Raw genomic sequence first — 10,903 nt, 5'->3', positions numbered from 1 at the left:
TTATTAGGCAACTTAACAAAAAACAAATATATACCCATTTCAATTATTTATTTTTACAAGTGAAACCAATATAACATCTCCACATTCACAAATATACATTTCTGACATTCAAAACAAAACAAAAACAAATCGGCGACCAATATAACCACCTTTCTTTGCAAGGACGCTCAAAAGCCTGCCATCCATGGATTCTGTCAGTGTTTTGATCTGTTCACCATCAACATTGCATGCAGCAGCAACCACAGCCTCCCAGACACTGTTCAGAGAGGTGTACTGTTTTTCCTCCTTGTAAATCTCACATTTGATGATGGACCACAGGTTCTCAATGGGGTTCAGATCAGGTGAACAAGGAGGCCATGTCATTAGTTTTTCCTTCTTTTATACCCTTTCTTGCCAGCCACGCTGTGGAGTACTTGGACGCGTGTGATGGAGCATTGTCCTGCATGAAAATCATGTTTTTCTTGAAGGATGCAGACTTCTTCCTGTACCACTGCTTGAAGAAGGTGTCTTCCAGAAACTGGCAGTAGGACTGGGAGTTGAGCTTGACTCCATCCTCAACCCGAAAAGGCCCCACAAGCTCATCTTTGATGATACCAGCCCAAACCAGTACTCCACCTCCACCTTGCTGGCGTCTGAGTCGGACTGGAGCTCTCTGCCCTTTACCAATCCAGCCACGGGCCCATCCATCTGGCCCATCAAGACTCACTCTCATTTCATCAGTCCATAAAACCTTAGAAAAATCAGTCTTGAGATATTTCTTGGCCCAGTCTTGACGTTTCAGCTTGTGTGTCTTGTTCAGTGGTGGTCATCTTTCAGCCTTTCTTACCTTGGCCGTGTCTCTGAGTATTGCACACCTTGTGCTTTTGGGCACTCCAGTGATGTTGCAGCTCTGAAATATGGCCAAACTGGTGGCAAGTGGCATCTTGGCAGCTGCACGCTTGACTTTTCTCAGTTCATGGGCAGTTATTTTGCGCCTTGGTTTTTCCACACGCTTCTTGCGACCCTGTTGACTATTTTGAATGAAACGCTTGATTGTTCGATGGTCACGCTTCAGAAGCTTTGCAATTTTAAGACTGCTGCATCCTCTGCAAGATATCTCACTATTTTGACTTTTCTGAGCCTGTCAAGTCCTTCTTTTGACCCATTTTGCCAAAGGAAAGGAGGTTGCCTAATAATTATGCACACCTGATATAGGGTGTTGATGTCATTAGACCACACCCCTTCTCATTACAGAGATGCACATCACCTAATATGCTTAATTGGTAGTAGGCTTTCGAGCCTATACAGCTTGGAGTAAGACAACATGCATGAAGAGGATGATGTGGACAAAATACTCATTTGCCTAATAATTCTGCACTCCCTGTAAACACCAAGCTCCTTTTTTTTTGTGTAGCTGACAGCTGGTAACTGTGCAGGGGCGGATCTAGCAAAGCTTTTGCCAGGGGCCAGGTAGGGCATTAACAGAGAAAGGTGGACATAAAGATATACTTTTCTTTCTTACTCTCATATAAAATATTTAGCTTTTATTAAATAGTTATCTGAATCTCACAACCAAAGTTTGTATAATAATACACAAGATTGGCTGTAGACCATTGTTCATAATTCAGAACACTGTGTAGAAATAACAAAAACAAAAAGTGAATGCATGTGTGAAAAGTGGTCTATAATGTAATGCTTCAAAGCGTGTTCATGCAAACATTGTCGGGTCTGCCGTGGTACAATGGGACTTCTGCTCATGAACCTGTGTGCACAGCGTCTGCAAATCGGCGCTGTCTGAAGTAACTTCATCTTTACACAAAACTGTAAGCTGTCATCTGTGAAGCGTGAGCGGTGTTTGTTTTACCATAGTTCATGGTGGAGAATGGCTGCTCTTCTGAGTTTTGCTGTCTGTAGCCGTATGAATGGCAACTACAGTGATTAGCAGCGGCATAGGCACACATAAAATTTCTTCTGAAATTTTCGCTTTCTGGTTATTATGTGTGCCTATGCCAAGAGGCACACATATTACTATTCGTCGGATTTATTATTATTATTATTATTATTATTATTATTATTATTATTCTCCATCTTCCGCCTAAATTTGGCACGTATCACGCCCGCAGTTTTGAGAAAAGCTTCATATATGTTACCTCATTTTGTGCGGCCGGATCTGGAATGGTGTGCTATGACTTTTGGTGTTTATGACTTTTATAGTTTTTAAATATTAATATTTTAGTGCAAATTTAGGCCAATTCATCTTTTGGCGCCAAATAAACAGACTTCATTTGTGGTGTGTTGGCTCCATCTTTTGGTCCCATTGAAACAAATTTCAAACTTCATTTGTGGTGTGGTGGCTCTCTCTAGTGGTATGCCGGGAGTGGTACAGCCTGTCTACCCTTATTTGGATACCGTAATGACGACAATATCAATGGCGCGCACAGCCTCGCTGCTTTCAGGAACCATTGAGGTTTTAAGGTTGCGCGAACCATTGAATAGTTACGGTAAACACAATGGCTTCTATGCTTGGTGGAAAACTCCATATCCCACAATTCATAGCACACCTCTGCCGAGTTAAACAATGGCGGCCACCACTTCGTTTTATATGTCTTTTATTAGTGTTTCTAGGTCACAAAATAAACTTTTAAGATATTTTCAGGCGAGAATGTAGGTGTGTAAACTTCAAATATCTGCTTGTTTTATCAAGACATCCCATATTAGCGACAATGCTCTGACTACGTCGGTCCTGCCTGACAGCTAGCCGGCTACCTAGCTAGCTGCCGCGCACTTGGCTGCAAATGGACAGCGAGGGGACTCTCTCTCCTTTCACCTCCCGGTCTCTCGCAAATGCTCGCACAGAATCGGAGTTACAGCTGGATGTGGAAAAAATAACTGAGTTGTTTGGTGGTGCTATAATGCGGAGCTACAACAGTGGGCAGCTATCCACGGTGTATGACAGAAAGGACATGCGCGACCGCTGATCGACCAGTGTTTGCTAACGCGGAGGTCAATCGTGGATCAGGGAAAGCGAAGGCAGGGCGTGAGGTGAACTGAATTTCAGGTAAGAAGTTATGACCTGCACTCTATTTGGGTCAGATATAAACCGAGTTTAGGTGTAGTTTATTTTCGTTGTGCTGACTTTTTCAATCACTTACAATAACTCGTACTGCGTGCTAGCTAGCACTACGGAGTTTGTATACAGCTGTGTGCGCGCTAAGTTACCGATGTTACCGATGTTGAACTTTATGACAGCCTCCCTGTCATTCTCTCGCCTGTTGAAACTTCAGTCATGAAACTGATCAATGATCGGCTTTTCTCTCTTGTTTGTTTATCGCGCTAAACAACAGCAGCACGTTTAAGCTTGATCAGCTGTTGTTAGAATTCTTTTGATTTTAATTTCTAGTTTCAGCTGATGTTTGCTGGAGCATGAAGATGAAATCAGGAGATGTCCTTACTGAATCATCAGAGCTGAACTGGTGATGGAGAAACAGGTTTACCCTTAGGTGACATGAATGAGTTGAAGGAAGTTATGAACTGTTTCTGACAGACAAATATACACCAAGCTCCTTTTTTGTGTAGCTGACAGCTGGTAACTGTGCAGGGGCGGATCTAGCAAAGCTTTTGCCAGGGGCCAGGTAGGGCATTAACAGAGAAAGGTGGACACAAAGATATACTTTTCTTTCTTACTCTCATATAAAATATTTAGCTTTTATTAAATAGTTATCTGAATCTTACAACCAAAGTTTGTATAATAATACACAAGATTGGCTGTAGACCATTGTTCATCATTCAGAACACTGTGTAAAAATAACAAAAAACAAAAAGTGAATGCAAAAGTGCATAAATATTTATTTTACGTGTTTGATGTGTGTGGCGGGGCGTGGTCTGCAGTGCCGCTGCAGGGAGGTGGACCCACCTGAGCGGCACCTGCAATCACGCCCTCGGGCGTAGTCTGTGCTCTCGGCTGTTTTGGGTGTGTGTCGGGCTGTGAGTTGAAAAGCTACAGCCGGCTGTTTGGGTACACCAACCATGTGTGAAAAGTGGTCCATAACGTAATGCTTCAAAGCGTGTTCATGCAAACATTGTCGGATCTGCCGTGGTACAATGGGACTTCTGCTCATGAACCTGTGTGCACAGCGTCTGCAAATCGGCGCTGTCTGAAGTAACTTCATCTTTACACAAAACTGTAAGCTGTTATCTGTGAAGCGTGAGCGGTGTTTGTTTTACCATAGTTCATGGTGGAGAATGGGTGCTCTTCTGAGTTTTGCTCTCTGTAGCTGTATGAATGGCAAACTACACTGAATAGCAGCGGCATAGGCACACATAAAATTTCTTCTGAAATTTTCGCTTTCTAGTTATTATGTGTGCCTATGCCAAGAGGCACACATATTACTATTCGTCGGATTTATTATTCTTATTATTATTATTATTATTATTCTCCATCTTCCGCCTAAATTTCGCACGTATCACGCCCGCAGTTTTGAGAAAAGCTTCATATATGTTACCTCATTTTGTGCGGCTGGATCTGGAATGGTGTGCTATGACTTTTGGTGTTTATGACTATTATAGTTTTTAAATATTAATATTTTAGTGAAAATTTTCCCAGCTCCTCTGCCAAACAGTTTTGACAATAGGGGTACATATGTTACATCATTTTGTGCGGCTGGAGCTGGGCTAGTATGGTGTGACTTTTGGTGTTTATAACTTTTATAGTTTTGAAATATTTAGATTTTAGTGCAAATTTAGGCCAATTTCTAGGCTCATGAGAAAGATTCTGCTTTTGGCACCATAGAAACAGACTTCATTTGTGGTGTGTTGGCTCTCTCTAGTGGTATACCGGGAGTAGTATACGCCGAAAGGGTTCCATGCTTGGTGAAAACTACATATCCCACAATTCATAGCATGCCTCTACCGAGTCAAACAATGGCGGACACCACGCCGTTTTATATGTCTTTTGTTCGTGTTTCTAGGTCACAAAATACACTTTTAAGATATTTTCAGGCGAGAATGTAGGTGTGTAAACTTCAAATATCTGCTCGTTTTATCAAGACATCCCATATTAGCGACAATTCTCTTAAGTGTTGCTGATAGCTGGCTAACTAGCTTAGCGCCGCTAGCTTAGCTAGCTAAGCGCCCCTCGTGAAAAACCACCCAGGCTTGGCTGATAGTGAGGTGGCTAAAATTTGTTTAATCGCCCGATCGCTCGGCAAGGGTCTGTGTCTTAGCTGGACTTATTTTTCGTTTATATGGGCCGATGATGCTGGTCGATGTGGAAAAAATAACTGAGTTGTTTGGTGGTGGAGCTACAACAGAGGGCAGCTATCCACCGGTGTGTGACAGAAAGGACATGCCGCGAACGAGACATACAAGGCGGTGAGGCTACCGCCGATCGTCCGGTGTTTGCTAACGCGGAGGTCAATCGTGGATCAGGGAAAGCGAAGGCAGGAGCGTGAGGTGAACTGAATTTCAGGTAAGAAGTTATGACCTGCACTCTATTTGGGTCAGATATAAACCGAGTTTAGGTGTAGTTTATTTAGCAACAGTTCTCTTACGTGTTGCTGATAGCCGGCTGGCTAGCTAGCTAGCGCCGCCAGCTTAGCTAGCTAGCGGTTAGCGACCCTTCGTGAAAAACCACCCAGGCTTGGCTGATAGTGAGGTGGCTAAAATTTGTTTAATCGCCCGATCGCTCGGCAAGGGTCTGTGTCTTAGCTGGACTTATTTTTCGCGTTTATATGGGCCGATGATGCTGGTCGATGTGGAAAAATAACTGAGTTGTTTGGTGGTGGAGCTACAACAGAGGGCAGCTATCCACCGGTGTGTGACAGAAAGGACATGCCGCGAACGAGACATACAAGGCGGTGAGGCTACCGCCGATCGTCGGTGTTTGCTAACGCGGAGGTCAATCGTGGATCAGGGAAAGCGAAGGCAGGGGCGTGAGGTGAACTGAATTTCAGGTAAGAAGTTATGACCTGCACTCTATTTGGGTCAGATATAAACCGAGTTTAGGTGTAGTTTATTTAGCAACAGTTCTCTTACGTGTTGCTGATAGCCGGCTGGCTAGCTAGCTAGCGCCGCTAGCTTAGCTAGCTAGCGCGGCTAGCGACCCTTCGTGAAAAACCACCCAGGCTTGGCTGATAGTGAGGTGGCTAAAATTTGTTTAATCGCTCGATCGCTCGGCAAGGGTCTGTGTCTTAGCTGGACTTATTTTTCGTTTATATGGGCCGATGATGCTGGTCGATGTGGAAAAAATAACTGAGTTGTTTGGTGGTGGAGCTACAACAGAGGGCAGCTATCCACCGGTGTGTGACAGAAAGGACATGCCGCGAACGAGACATACAAGGCGGTGAGGCTACCGCCGATCGACCGGTGTTTGCCAACGCGGAGGTCAATCGTGGATCAGGGAAAGCGAAGGCAGGAGCGTGAGGTGAACTGAATTTCAGGTAAGAAGTTATGACCTGCACTGTATTTGGGTCAGATATAAACCGAGTTTAGGTGTAGTTTATTTTCGTTGTGCTGACTTTTTCAATCACTTACAATAACTCGTACTGCGTGCTAGCTAGCACTACGGAGTTTGTATACAGCTGTGTGCGCGCTAAGTTACCGATGTTGAACTTTATGACAGCCTCCCCTGTCATTCTCTCGCCTGTTGAAACTTCAGTCACGAAACTGATCAATGATCGGCTTTTCTCTCTTGTTTGTTTATCGCGCTAAACAACAGCAGCACGTTTAAGCTTGATCAGCTGTTGTTAGAATTCTTTTGATTTTAATTTCTAGTATCAGCTGATGTTTGCTGGAGCATGAAGATGAAATCAGGAGATGTCCTTACTGAATCATCAGAGCTGAACTGGTGATGGAGAAACAGGTTTACCCTTAGGTGACATGAATGAGTTGAAGGAAGTTATGAACTGTTTCTGACAGACAAATATACACCAAGCTCCTTTTTTTTGTGTAGCTGACAGCTGGTAACTGTGCAGGGGCGGATCTAGCAAAGCTTTTGCCAGGGGCCAGGTAGGGCATTAACAGAGAAAGGTGGACACAAAGATATACTTTTCTTTCTTACTCTCATACAGGAGTGCAGAATTATTAGGCAAGTTGTATTTTTGAGGAATAATTTTATTATTGAACAACAACCATGTTCTCAATGAACCCAAAAAACTCATTAATATCAAAGCTGAATGTTTTTGGAAGTAGTTTATAGTTTTAGCTATTTTAGGGGGATATCTGTGTGTGCAGGTGACACTTCCTGTGCATAATTATTAGGCAACTTAACAAAAAACAAATATATACCCATTTCAATTATTTATTTTACAAGTGAAACCAATATAACATCTCCACATTCACAAATATACATTTCTGACATTCAAAAACAAAACAAAAACAAATCGGCGACCAATATAACCACCTTTCTTTGCAAGGACGCTCAAAAGCCTGCCATCCATGGATTCTGTCAGTGTTTTGATCTGTTCACCATCAACATTGCATGCAGCAGCAACCACAGCCTCCCAGACACTGTTCAGAGAGGTGTACTGTTTTCCCTCCTTGTAAATCTCACATTTGATGATGGACCACAGGTTCTCAATGGGGTTCAGATCAGGTGAACAAGGAGGCCATGTCATTAGTTTTTCCTTCTTTTATACCCTTTCTTGCCAGCCACGCTGTGGAGTACTTGGACGCGTGTGATGGAGCATTGTCCTGCATGAAAATCATGTTTTTCTTGAAGGATGCAGACTTCTTCCTGTACCACTGCTTGAAGAAGGTGTCTTCCAGAAACTGGCAGTAGGACTGGGAGTTGAGCTTGACTCCATCCTCAACCCGAAAAGGCCCCACAAGCTCATCTTTGATGATACCAGCCCAAACCAGTACTCCACCTCCACCTTGCTGGCGTCTGAGTCGGACTGGAGCTCTCTGCCCTTTACCAATCCAGCCACGGGCCCATCCATCTGGCCCATCAAGACTCACTCTCATTTCATCAGTCCATAAAACCTTAGAAAAATCAGTCTTGAGATATTTCTTGGCCCAGTCTTGACGTTTCAGCTTGTGTGTCTTGTTCAGTGGTGGTCATCTTTCAGCCTTTCTTACCTTGGCCGTGTCTCTGAGTATTGCACACCTTGTGCTTTTGGGCACTCCAGTGATGTTGCAGCTCTGAAATATGGCCAAACTGGTGGCAAGTGGCATCTTGGCAGCTGCACGCTTGACTTTTCTCAGTTCATGGGCAGTTATTTTGCGCCTTGGTTTTTCCACACGCTTCTTGCGACCCTGTTGACTATTTTGAATGAAACGCTTGATTGTTCGATGGTCACGCTTCAGAAGCTTTGCAATTTTAAGACTGCTGCATCCCTCTGCAAGATATCTCACTATTTTTGACTTTTCTGAGCCTGTCAAGTCCTTCTTTTGACCCATTTTGCCAAAGGAAAGGAGGTTGCCTAATAATTATGCACACCTGATATAGGGTGTTGATGTCATTAGACCACACCCTTCTCATTACAGAGATGCACATCACCTAATATGCTTAATTGGTAGTAGGCTTTCGAGCCTATACAGCTTGGAGTAAGACAACATGCATGAAGAGGATGATGTGGACAAAATACTCATTTGCCTAATAATTCTGCACTCCCTGTAAACACCAAGCTCCTTTTTTGTGTAGCTGACAGCTGGTAACTGTGCAGGGGCGGATCTAGCAAAGCTTTTGCCAGGGGGCCAGGTAGGGCATTAACAGAGAAAGGTGGACATAAAGATATACTTTTCTTTCTTACTCTCATATAAAATATTTAGCTTTTATTAAATAGTTATCTGAATCTCACAACCAAAGTTTGTATAATAATACACAAGATTGGCTGTAGACCATTGTTCATAATTCAGAACACTGTGTAGAAATAACAAAAACAAAAAGTGAATGCATGTGTGAAAAGTGGTCTATAATGTAATGCTTCAAAGCGTGTTCATGCAAACATTGTCGGGTCTGCCGTGGTACAATGGGACTTCTGCTCATGAACCTGTGTGCACAGCGTCTGCAAATCGGCGCTGTACGAAGTAACTTCATCTTTACACAAAACTGTAAGCTGTCATCTGTGAAGCGTGAGCGGTGTTTGTTTTTACCATAGTTCATGGTGGAGAATGGCTGCTCTTCTGAGTTTTGCTGTCTGTAGCCGTATGAATGGCAACTACAGTGATTAGCAGCGGCATAGGCACACATAAAATTTCTTCTGAAATTTTCGCTTTCTGGTTATTATGTGTGCCTATGCCAAGAGGCACACATATTACTATTCGTCGGATTTATTATTCTTATTATTATTATTATTATTATTATTATTATTATTCTCCATCTTCCGCCTAAATTTCGGCACGTATCACGCCCCGCAGTTTTGAGAAAAGCTTCATATATGTTACCTCATTTTGTGCGGCCGGATCTGGAATGGTGTGCTATGACTTTTGGTGTTTATGACTTTTATAGTTTTTTAAATATTAATATTTTAGTGCAAATTTAGGCCAATTCATCTTTTGGCGCCAAATAAACAGACTTCATTTGTGGTGTGTTGGCTCCATCTTTTGGTCCCATTGAAACAAATTTCAAACTTCATTTGTGGTGTGGTGGCTCTCTCTAGTGGTATGCCGGGAGTGGTACAGCCTGTCTACCCTTATTTGGATACCGTAATGACGACAATATCAATGGCGCGCACAGCCTCGCTGCTTTCAGGAACCATTGAGGTTTTAAGGTTGCGCGAACCATTGAATAGTTACGGTAAACACAATGGCTTCTATGCTTGGTGGAAAACTCCATATCCCACAATTCATAGCACACCTCTGCCGAGTTAAACAATGGCGGCCACCACTTCGTTTTATATGTCTTTTATTAGTGTTTCTAGGTCACAAAATAAACTTTTAAGATATTTTCAGGCGAGAATGTAGGTGTGTAAACTTCAAATATCTGCTTGTTTTATCAAGACATCCCATATTAGCGACAATGCTCTGACTACGTCGGTCCTGCCTGACAGCTAGCCGGCTACCTAGCTAGCTGCCGCACTTGGCTGCAAATGGACAGCGAGGGACTCTCTCTCTCCTTTCACCTCCCGGTCTCTCGCAAATGCTCGCACAGAATCGGAGTTACAGCTGGATGTGGAAAAATAACTGAGTTGTTTGGTGGTGCTATAATGCGGAGCTACAACAGTGGGCAGCTATCCACGGTGTATGACAGAAAGGACATGCGCGACCGCTGATCGACCAGTGTTTGCTAACGCGGAGGTCAATCGTGGATCAGGGAAAGCGAAGGCAGGAGCGTGAGGTGAACTGAATTTCAGGTAAGAAGTTATGACCTGCACTCTATTTGGGTCAGATATAAACCGAGTTTAGGTGTAGTTTATTTTCGTTGTGCTGACTTTTTCAATCACTTACAATAACTCGTACTGCGTGCTAGCTAGCACTCACGGAGTTTGTATACAGCTGTGTGTGCGCTAAGTTACCGATGTTACCGATGTTGAACTTTATGACAGCCTCCCTGTCATTCTCTCGCCTGTTGAAACTTCAGTCATGAAACTGATCAATGATCGGCTTTTTCTCTTGTTTGTTTATATCGCTAAACAACAGCAGCACGTTTAAGCTTGATCAGCTGTTGTTAGAATTCTTTTGATTTTAATTTCTAGTTTCAGCTGATGTTTGCTGGAGCATGAAGATGAAATCAGGAGATGTCCTTACTGAATCATCAGAGCTGAACTGGTGATGGAGAAACAGGTTTACCCTTAGGTGACATGAATGAGTTGAAGGAAGTTATGAACTGTTTCTGACAGACAAATATACACCAAGCTCCTTTTTTGTGTAGCTGACAGCTGGTAACTGTGCAGGGGCGGATCTAGCAAAGCTTTTGCCAGGGGCCAGGTAGGGCATTAACAGAGAAAGGTGGACACAAAGATATACTTTTCTTTCTTACTCTCAT

The sequence above is a fragment of the Oreochromis aureus genome, linkage group 3 (assembly GCF_013358895.1).
Source record: "Oreochromis aureus strain Israel breed Guangdong linkage group 3, ZZ_aureus, whole genome shotgun sequence".
Lineage (NCBI taxonomy): Eukaryota > Metazoa > Chordata > Actinopteri > Cichliformes > Cichlidae > Oreochromis > Oreochromis aureus.
Note: the sequence above shows the minus strand (reverse complement) of the source record.